The sequence below is a fragment of the Pyrus communis genome, chromosome 5, assembly GCF_963583255.1.
Source record: "Pyrus communis chromosome 5, drPyrComm1.1, whole genome shotgun sequence".
Classification (NCBI taxonomy): domain Eukaryota; kingdom Viridiplantae; phylum Streptophyta; class Magnoliopsida; order Rosales; family Rosaceae; genus Pyrus; species Pyrus communis.
This window is the reverse complement of record NC_084807.1, coordinates 8,388,732-8,400,611: the sequence shown is the minus strand read 5'-3', so window position 1 is coordinate 8,400,611 and position 11,880 is coordinate 8,388,732.

Here is an 11,880-nt window from a genome sequence, read left to right as displayed (position 1 = left end):
GCCAACTATGATCTCAATCTATGTGACATATAAGGTGAGTAGTTAGTTATTGGGAATTTTCAAGGTGTTTGGTTGGTGAAAAAGTTAAGAGAGAGAACGAAAGAAAATGGAATGGCATTAGTAGGAATTGGGGATTTTGAAATGTGATTTTCTGCCAATGGGAATTCTCTGCAGATGGGAATTCCATGAAAGCGTGGTTCATGAAGGAAAAGAGATTTGTGTGTCTGAATTAGGTTGATTCTGGTAGAGAGGATTTATATTTCTCGAGAGAAAGAGGAGGGTCCACAAACAAAAGAAAAAAAATAGAATTAATAATAAATTTTTATTGATATAGATTAAATAATAAATATAATTTTAAAGTTCCTTGATAATCTTGTTTTTAGTCCAATGTTACATCAAATACTTCACTAAATTAGTTCAATTTAGTCTATTCTAAGTTAGTCCAGCTTAGCCTTTGAAGCTAGTCAAATCAGAGATAGTCCGTTACACAAACGCACCTAGGTATTGTGGAAGATCACATCGCAAGCCTTTTTACTACCAAGGGGCTGATGCGAGAATTATACGCACACAAATTAAACCTTATTTGTGACAATTGTAGTAATGATGTAAGTAGGGATCGTTCTAACCGGGGATTAACTAGGGGTGCTAATCTACTTTGAATTGACTCAAAAACACAAAAAAAAAACTAAACTTAAAGACTCTTAACAAGACTACTATGACTCAAAACAGATTTGAAACACTCAAACTGCCTAAAACAATCAAATTGACTGAAACAGAAACTAGAACTTAATTTGGACGAATTTGAAAGTGTTTATGACTCCAAATGCTTAAGAACACAAAATAAACAGATTTGAATGACTAAGACTCAACAAAATATGGGGGGATTGTGTTTGGACGAGATTAAATTAAATGGACAGATTATAATTAAAACAGATTGTAAAACAAACTGTGATGAATCAATGGATGATGGAATAGCTAAGGGGTTCTTCTCCACACATGTTACACTTGCATACAAGATGATTTTCAGTTGGTCTTTCGATAAATTATGAAACTCAACACCCCGGGTTAATTAGGTCCGCTTAAATTAACCGTCAAGTTCTCCTTAAGTTAATGAATTGGATGGGTTTGCGCAACGCAATTCACAACATTCTCCAAAAGTCCTTTACGTGAAAAGCACAATAAAGATATAATCAAAGATCATTAAGCATCATGAAAACTATAAGTGTTGACGAGGCATTCGTTACTATGAAAAGCATGAAACTAGTGCCAAGAATTCATTTAACGCGATTGTTTATAAGCAACCTCCACTACTTGTGAATATAAGTTCATAACTATTAGGTGAAACTCACTTATATTCTAGCGTCATATTCATGCATGAAAATTAAGCGTGCACTCTCAATAAACATACATAAATAAGTTCTCAATCAAACAGTTAAACAAATTGAATCCACAACTTATGAAATTCCAACCAAAGGTAATCAATTCATATTGCAAGCATAAACATGGTTTCAAATCACCCCCTAGCTAAAGGGGGTTTAGTTCCTCATACGTACAAGACAAAGAGAATTGAAATTAAACATTGAAATCAAAGAAACACCTAAACATTCCAACAACTCAAACTTGAATTGTATGAACGTTTAGACCCTCTTCTCTTCCTCTTTGTTACGGCACAAGGTCTAAGGATAGGTTTTGGGGTGGTATTTGTATGTGGAATGGAGTGGGGAGTTGTGGAAATGGAAGGGAAGATGCTGGAATTGGAAGTGGGGTGCACGGCAAAGGGGAGATTTTGATAGAATTTCTGTGGTGAATTGTGTATGAATGGGAATGAATGTTTTGTGGCTGCAATGGATGCTTATTTATAGGTAAATGAATAATTAAAAGAGGGAATATGACAGCTAGGAGAGAATGTGGCTGCCATCATGAAGAGTGAATGGATGTGCTGGAATTGGTAGGGGAAAAGCTGGAAATGGGATGGGTTATGCATGGCAATGGCTTCTTTGGTGCTGAAAATGCATGTGAAAGCATGTGAATTAAAGCTAGGGTGAATGATGATGAATGCATGTGGATTAAAGAGTGAATGGTGGTTGCAATAATGAAATGGAATGCTGGAAAGTGGATATGAAATGCACGGCAAGGTGAGGATTTTCTGGAATGATGGCAGGTTGTGTATGTGAGTGATTAGAGGATTTATGTTAGGTGATGGGTGCATGTGTTGAATTGGTGGTGCAATGATGAAAGAATAAGTGCATGTGGCTGAATTGAATGAATGCAAAGTGAATGAATAATGAAATGGGAAAGCATGTGCAAGGTTGTAGTTTAGGGTGTTTGAGTGAATGGTTGAGATGGTTTCTAGGGTGAATGGTGTGTACGGTTTTTGGGAGAGAATGTGTGTTGGATGCATGGCACGGTGTTAGAATGGGCTAGGCCCTTTGTTTTATGTCCTAGAGTGCATACAAGGCCTTCAATTTCGTCCAACACTTTGGCTCCAAGCATAAGCTATCCATCCTTAGCCCAAAAGTGCTCCAAAAGGCTCCAAAATGCATCTTTTTGCTTCCTTAGCCATATGAACCTAAAAACACACGAAATTGGCTTAAACTACTAAAACAATTAGGAATTAACAATATAAATGCACGAAAACAAGCTAAGTAAGTCGCCTAAATATGCTCCTATCAGGGGCCTCGGGATTGGGGAGTAATTTTTGAATGCATTGAGCTATCTGTTAGAACTGAGATGAACTATAGTCTCCTATGCCAGATTACAGGTCAAGAGATTAAGGAGACATTCTTTCAAATGGGAGGCTTAAAGGCACCATGGTTAGATGGTTTTCAATGAATGATTTATCAGTCTTATTGGGTTATTATTTCTGAGGAAGTTTGAGGAATGATTTAGGATTTCATAAATGGAGCGTCCAGCCCCAGGAAAGTTAATACCACTCATAGTATTAGTACCAGAAATCCAGAATCCAGAGGAGGTTGATTAGTCCAGGCAAATCAGTCCTTGTAACTACTCATACAAGGTGTTATCTAAAGTTCTTGCCAATCTACTTAGGCCTTTGTTACATGATTTGATTTCTCTAATGCAAATTGCTTTTGTAAATGGACAATAAATTCAGGATAATATTCTCATCGCTCACAAAGTTTTCCATTTTCTCAAATTAAGGAAAACAAGAAGAAAATTGGAGTTGGGATCAAACTGGATATGAGTAAGGTGTATAATCGAATTGAGTGAGATTTTTTTAGAGGTTGTGGTGGTAAGGATAGGTTTTCACAGATTTTGAAATAACTTGTTGGTGAATGTGTTAGATTAGTGGATTTTGTTGTTATTATTAATGGGAATTCAGGTCGCAAATTTCAACCATCTCGGGAGTTGCGTCAAGGGGATCCACTGTCAATCATATCTATTCTTACTAGTTAGCGAAGTTTTATCTTCGTTGATTCACAAAACCATTGAGATGGATTATGTCCAAGGAATTCAAATCAACTCCCTTGCTTTTTGTAGATGTCACTTTCATTTTCTTACAAGCTACTCAATAGAACTTGTTGACCCTAAAAATTACAAAGCCTACATGGTGCGCAGGCCGAGTAACTAATAAGCTAACTACGTCATTCGGTTGAATGTGAGGCGTGCCAACTCGTCGACTGAGCTTGGTCGAAGAGTAAAATTTGTTGATGTTGTGTTGAGTGCGCTGCTGACTTCTTGGTCTTGCGATTACGGCCAAGGAAGGAACAAATCTTGGCCTTTGGATTCTCAAGCCTGAAGACAAGGCTACTAGTTTTGCGAAGTTCAATATCAACTTCAACTCTCAGGGTGCCGAATGTAGTAATCTGGTAACACCTCACTTCGCCGAGAAGGCTAATGAGATGACTTCTGCCAACATGGATTCGAAAATCATTCTCGACCGAGACTTGGATAGATAACCAGTCAGCCTCGATGTAGTGCTATTTATCCAAACTGAAGGTGCTTTGGGAACGGCTGATTCTACGACACCAACGCTGTCTATCCAAACTGAAGATGTTCACCAGTTGCCTTCATAGTGTTGTTTAGCCAAATTGAAGGCGTGTCGACGGGAAGAAGAAAATAAAATAAAATAAAAATCTCAAGACGTTTGAGAGGTTTTGTGCAGGGCAATTGTGTGTTGAATTGGAGGTCCTCAAACTAAAGATGCAGCTCTATATTTATAGTGTTGATATTTGCTTGACATGGCTAGATAATTGTGGAGTCCGACTGCAACTCTAAATTGTAGAATGAAATATGATATGTGTAGCTGACTTTTCAAATGAAAACTCATCTAGGTTTATCCCATCATGACCAAAGACCTAGCCTACCTAGGCTTCCTATCATAACTCCATCACCATCAAATCCTAGGCTTATCACATCACCACATCATCACCAAAAACCTAGCTTTCCTAGGCTCTCATCATCTTTTATCAAAACTGCGGCATGCATCTTGACCTTATGAATATTAAATTCATTTTTAATTATCACCATATTTAAATGGATAATAATCTGTTCAGAATCCAATCCCATTAATAGTTTCAAGTGACCTCATAATATCATCCTGTTCTGCATGCTTCATTATCTGATGTCGTGCATATCTGTTAACCCAAAAACTGATCCAACCACACACCCATATGCCAAACATCCACATCAACTTGAATTATCTTGAATTGTGCCGCCTGTTTCCTAGCTTGGAGATATATTATTTTTCCCATGAAAATGTCAAGATAAATCATTATTAAAAGATAATTATGATAAAAATCATAATGTTATCTTTTAATATTAATAAAATTATCTTCACGAATTCATCGACAGTGTGGAAGTACGCTTACTCAACGGCCTCGTTACTCGGGCCGATGGTGCAATTTTGGGTCCAAACATTGCCTTCCAGTTTTCTTAAGTTTCGGCTCGTAAGCCGAATGGTTAAGGAAACTAAGCATTTTGCAGTTGAACTTGGCCACTACTGAGTACTTCCGCCGAATTGATAACGTCCTTGAACCTGCCTGAGGTGAGAAAAACAACTTCGTTGATCTAAGTTATACAAAAGCTCCACATAAGCTGATCAAAATTTGTATATAAATCTTTTAGCCAATGACCTTGGTCAAAACTTCATACCCATCAACCACGCAAATAATATTTGTTCATCGAGTACAAACATAACTCAGCCAAGAACAACTTCGCCAAACAAATCCTTCAAAGAGCACCTTAAATGGCTTGTAAAGGCAATGAACTCTCGGATTTGCTGCAGCATATTGGTTGATGTTTCATTCTTTAAGCAAAATGAGCCAAGACTGCCATTTCTTTCACCCCCAGTGATAACGGAGAGCATAAGGGGAGTCGGCAGTTGGTCGAGTATCAATAGGCGTCCTCGCTGCTCTTGAATTTGAATTACTACCAACGCCTCATCACCGAAGACAACTAGACAACTCCTACTAACTTTTCACTTGTACCAAAAAAGAAAATGGTAAAACCATTTTTGTTGAAAAAATCTGCAACCACCTGTCCACATCACTGTTAAGGTGGAAAATCCAAGCAGGAGAATCCTCTAGCTCATTCCGTGGCCTTTGGTTTGGATGGATACCATTTGTTTTCAACAGCCCATTTGTGATGGCAGAAAAACTGCAGTGGAGAGTAGAGAGCAAAAACGGAGAGAAATGCCGCAGCTCTCGGCTGCCGAGGTTGAGAAAAATTTGGAGAATTGAGGGTAAATTGTGTCGAGGTCGAGAAGAACTGAGGGGTAGCTCAGCCTGCCTGGGCCGAATTGTGACAAATTGACTTCGGCCAACAAAAACGCCCCATAATGCTTCTTGCTGAGCTCGCCAAATTTTCTTTTATTCGGCCAAATCTCCATTAGAGGGATCCCAGCCGAATTTTCTCTTATCATTTGTTTTGCAACAAAGACCATTTGCTCTAGTCATAAATTCTTTCTCAACCAAATAATAACATGTGATACTGTTAAAGAGTCCCCAGATGGACTTGTATTTGAAACAAGGTTCCTGGAAAAATTCCACCGAATCACTACATCACCGAATGAGAAGGCTAGCTCACGTGGAAGAAAAACCAAATGAGGCCAAAGTCTCGAGGACTCTTGCCCACTGCTTCTACTGGTACTCTGGATATATATATATAGATACATATATATACAGACACACACACACACACACACACACACACATACATATATATGTATCCATAGGTAGAGGACGGGATTGCCTGAACCATATCTCGAGGGGCTTGTCCTGAATATCAACAAATGATTTAATGCCGCACGGGATATCCATTGGCAACATCTTTGTATGTATATATATATATATATATATATATACACACATGGTAGGCCAAATGACCCCATGGTCGAGCACTAGCAGGTCGAATGACCCCATGGTAGAGCACCAGCACTCGGTAATAATACCTCGCCGAGCACGGCATGTGCGTGTGTGTGTATATGTTAGGGACTAATAAAAGTGACTGAACCATATGGGGTCGAGAAAAATGAGCCGACTTCGAGAAGCATGGCGGAAGTAACACCATCAAAACCACCACCATTCAGTTTTAAGGAAATCCATCAATGGCTTGCCAAAAATTACAACACAGCCTTTATCTTCTTATACACAGCATGTGGCGAATAATCTTTCTCGGCAATAACCGCCAATTTTACCAAATAGACTTATAAGTCCAAAATTGGCTCGGCTAGAAACAATTTTTAAACCGAACACATTATCTTCTAGATTGCCGCATCATCTTGTCATGACTTGGAACTGGTATCAACAAAATTTTAATCTTTACCAATGATATTCTGACATAACTTGGAACTGGTCATGACTCTCCACCTGTTACCACACGTTCATAGGTTGAAGCCTACTACCTTCCTTCTTGGTAATGGCATCCTGATGTATGCTAGCTTTATATATATATATATTTTTTAGTCTGTGGTCAGGATGCTCGTTGCCCCCCTACTTTCTTATGCATCGGCTCAAACAACCAGATGGATAAGAAAATACATAAAAAATTGAAATCTAATATATAGGAATAAAAGTGGCTGATCCATGAAAAGGAGGAAGCCATCGATGCTTCATTCCAAGTCGAGATCTTTTGATATCAACATTGCCGAATAAAGGATTTTCTCCAAATATTTGTAATTTGGCGAAAAATTTTTCATTTTCGGCCGTCAAATGTGTTGAACAATTATTATGCCCCCCAGGCATAATTTTGGCTTTTAATTCAAACAACTTAGCCAAATGGGATTTCTCTATATTAGCTTTCTCACCAATAACCATGTCAATTGGCGTGGTTTGTTCAACTGAAACCATGAATTGGTCTTGTTCGTCATTGGAACACTTTTCTGACGAATTATTTTCTGAGTCAATTTTTGGCTCAGAAACTTGAACATTTTCTCTTACCACACTTGCAGCTTCGACCGAAAAAATAGGTGGCCTAGATTTTTCTTCTTGGCCGACCATATTTTCAGTCTCGACCGAAAAAATAGGTGGCCTTTGTTCTTCGGCCAAAGTAACAATTTTCTTAGGCCGATGTGTGATTACGACCGAAGCGGAAAATTGCCCCCTGGTCTTTTCAACCAACCATTCCTCAAATGGAATCGATTTGTAGTAAAAAACGTAAGGAAAATATTTTCCATCCAGCCATGTATTAAATCGAGCCCTGTCTTTATTTACCTATTGCTCTTGCAGGGTAACATGAGCTTTTATTCTCAACATGTAACCGAATGACTTTTGCATCTCTGTATGGCAACGAAGAATTTTTTCCACTTCCAAAGATCTTTTTCGTTCCTTATTGTGTTTTTTCAATTCCTCTAGGAGCTCGTCCAATCGGCTACGTGGAGCCGGATTGGAATCTTAATATATCATATGAACTTCGTAGTTTTAGCATTGTGTCCCACTGGGCGTGCCAAAATGTTGACCCTAAAAATTACAAAGCCTACGTGGCGCGCATGCTGAGTAACTAATAAGCTAACTACGTCCTTCAGTTGAATGCCAGGCGTGCCAATTCGTCGGCCGAGCTCGGCCAAGGAGTAAAATTTGTTGATGTTGCGTTGAGTGCGCTACTGACTTCTTGATCTTGCAATTACGGTCGAGGAAGGAACAAATCTCGGCCTTTAGATTCTCGAACCTGAAGACAAGGCTACTAGTTCTGTGAAATTCATTATCAAATTCGGCTCTCAGGGTGCCGAATGTAGTAACCTGGTAACACTTCACTTCGCCGAGAAGGCTAATGAGATGACCTCTGCCAACAAGGATTCGAAAATCCTTCTCGACCAAGACTTGGATAGATAACCAATCGGCCTCGACGCAGTGCTGTTTATCCAAACTGAAAGTGCTTCGGGAATAGTTGATTCTACAGCAACAACGTTGTTTATCCAAACTGAAGATGTTCACCGGTTGCCTTCACAGTATTGTTTATCTAAACTGAAGGTGTGTCGGCGGGAAAAATAAAATAAAATAAAATAAAATCTCAAGAGGTTTGAGAGGTTTTGCGCAGGGCAATTGTGTGTTGAATTGGAGGTCCTCAAACTGAATATGCAGCTCTGTATTTATAGTGTTGATATTTGCTTGACACGGCTAGATAATTGTGGAGTCCGACTGCAACTCTATGCAGAATGAAATATGATCTGTGTGGTTGACTTTTCAAATGAAAACTCATCTAGGTTTATCCCATCATGACCAAAGACTTAGCCTACCTAGGCTTCCTATCATAACTCTATCACCATCAAATCCTAGGCTTATCACATCACCACATCATCACCAAAAACCTAGCTTTCCTAGGCTCTTATCATCTTTTACCAAAACTGCCGCATGCATCCTGACCCTATGAATATTAAATTCATTTTTAATTATCACCATATTTAAATGGATAATAATCTGTTCAGAATCCAATCCCATTAGTAGTTCCAAGTGACCTCATAATATCATCTTGTTCTGCATGCTTCATTATTTGATGCCGTGCATATCTGTTAACCAAAAATTGATCCAACCACACACCTATATGCCAAACATCCACATCAACTTGAATTATCTTGAATTGTGCTGCCTGTTTGCTAGCTTGGAGATATATTATTTTCACATGAAAATGTCAAGATAAATCATTATTAAAAGATAATTATGATAAAAATCATAATGTTATCTTTTAATATTAATAAAATTATCCTCACAAATTCATCGACAGTGTGGAAGTACGCTTACTCAACAGCCTCGATTACTCGGGCCGATGGTGGAATTTTGGGTCCAAACAGAACTACAAGAATTTTATCAAGTTGTTGAATGCCTATTGTTCAGTGTCGGGACAGAAGGTGAATTTACAAAAATCCAGCGTTTATTTCAATGCAACCAATTCTAATGGCCTTGGTGAAGAACTATGTGAAATTTTGGGGATGCCAAGGGTTGAAGACTCGGGGAATTATCTCGATATGCCGACAATTTGGGGGAGGTCAAAGCGAGAAGCTTTGACATATGTTAAAGAAAATTTAAGGGGTGTAGTTAATTTGGATTTCAGATAATTTTAATGGACTTTTTTGAGTGACAGATTTCAAGGGATTTTAATAGATTCTACAATTTCATATGGATTTTGACAGATTATTATGGATTTCTATAGATTTGTATGGATTTCTTTTATGGATTTCTTAGGATTTCTTTTTTGACTCCTACAACCTAAATTCTTTTCTCAGTGCACAATCTAAAAAAGACATAAGCATATGTATATTGATATAGAAGTATAAACTAATCAAATATGTCTTATCTTTCCCTTTATCATTTAAATTGTGATTTCTTTACGAAAAATAATCTTAACTAATCAAAACAAGTAGTGCTTCTTAAATCAAATGTCTCAAAATTAACCATTTTTTCCTCAACAATTGATTAGTTCATAATGTGTTATTCAGTCTAAGTACAGTTACCAATATAAATAAGCTTTGGAAGATGCTTGCACTCTTACGCTAACATGATTACACGAAAAAGAACAGAAAGCTTGAATTGGCAATAAGATTCTTAGTAGTAATTTCCAAGAGTTCAATTAACTTGGTAAAAAATTAACACATTCAGATAGAACACATAATCATTACAAGAACTGCTAGTAGCTATTAACACTTCCCATCAAAGCATTACAAGAAATACTATTACACAGTCCAAAATAAAGGAAATAAAAATTTCAAAAAGTATTGTACAATTCAAAAAATTCAAGTTTGCATCTGGGACGGTGACAGATGAACGTGAAAAGAAATCAGGTTGGCAGGTTCCATTTCTGAAAGAAAACAGAGAGTGAGAAAGAAAGATCGAGTTGCAGAATGGAGAGAGAGGGATAGAGCAAAGGGGTTGAAAAGAAATCCTAGGGGTGGAGGTAGGATTTTGTTAAGCTTATAATCCATTCTCAAATCCTACAAAATCTCTTATTGAAAGAAATCCTTCAAAATCTAGGATTTTTTTAATACCTATAGATTTGCATGGACTTTATAAAAATCCTTTAAAATCTCAGTTGACTACGTCAAGATTCTAAAGTCTTTTAAAATCCTTTAATTGACTATCCCTGTATTTGAATGGATTCTTTTAATATCTTTTAAAATCCTAGTTGACTACACCATGATTCTAAAGTATTTTTAAAATCATTTAAAATCCTCATTTGACTACACCCCTTAATGAGGAAACTTCAGGGTTACGAAATTTGCTTTCACAAGCGGGCATATAAGTTCTTATCAAAGAGGTGGCTCAGGCGGTACCAGGTCAAATTCCTACTGTCGATTTGTAGAGATTTTGATTCCATGTTAGCGATTTGTAGAGATTTTGATTCCATGTTAGAAAAAAATTTTTGGGGTTAAAGAAATGAGAAAAAGGAGAATGCATTGGTGAGTTAGGAATATCTGGGATTGCCAAAACAAGAAGATGGGTTGGGTTGTAGAAGCTTACAGGAGTTTAATCTAGCTTTAATTGCGAAGCAATGTTGGCGTCTCATTCATGAACCAGACTGCTTATAGGCTAGAGTCCTTAAATGTAGATATTTTCCTAACACCTCATTCTTGTAAGCAAAGAAAGGAAGCAGGGCATCGTGGGCTTGGATGACACACCACAACCTGATATATAGTAGGCACCGAAATCGAGGTGTGCTGGCCATCACTCAGATGGGCGACAAAGTCATTATAGGCATGAAGTCATAACTAAAAATATCAACTAATATAATCTACCGAAAATTCAGCAGAACTTCCCATAAAATAGGGATAAGCCCAAATTAAAACACATGCAAGTGATATTTATATCCACATAACCCGAGGGGCCACACTTAATGGTTCTCTAACCTTCTATTACATGCCTCGTAATATGTTCAGAGCATAATTGTCAAAACATGGGTTTTACTAGTAAAGCTGAGTAGATAACATAGTAAGAATGTATTAGAGACTTAGAGCTTTGGGAAGAGGCTTCAACGCCAAATGTGAGGACTGCTACGCCTACTGAATCATGTATGCACTGAGAGCTAATAGATACATATATAGAGAACTGATACTCACCAGTGGCACGGCATACAATATTATCCACTAACCATAACTAGCGGAAGCTGGATAATATAATCATGTCATTGCCGAGTAATCTTTAGGCAATGACAAATTGAGAATATAATTATGTAATTATATCATTATTGCCTAATCTCGAGGTAATGTCAAATGAGAATATAATTATATAACCATGTCATTATAAAGTAATCTCGACATAATGGCAAGATGAGAGTATATCATACACTTGTAAATTGAATACCATGTCTATATTATGGACAAGCTGGATAATTAATATAACCATATACGTGTAAGCTGAATACCATGTTCGTATGAATATATAACCATACACATATTAACTGAATACCAAGTCTGTAGACATGCTAAATATATAA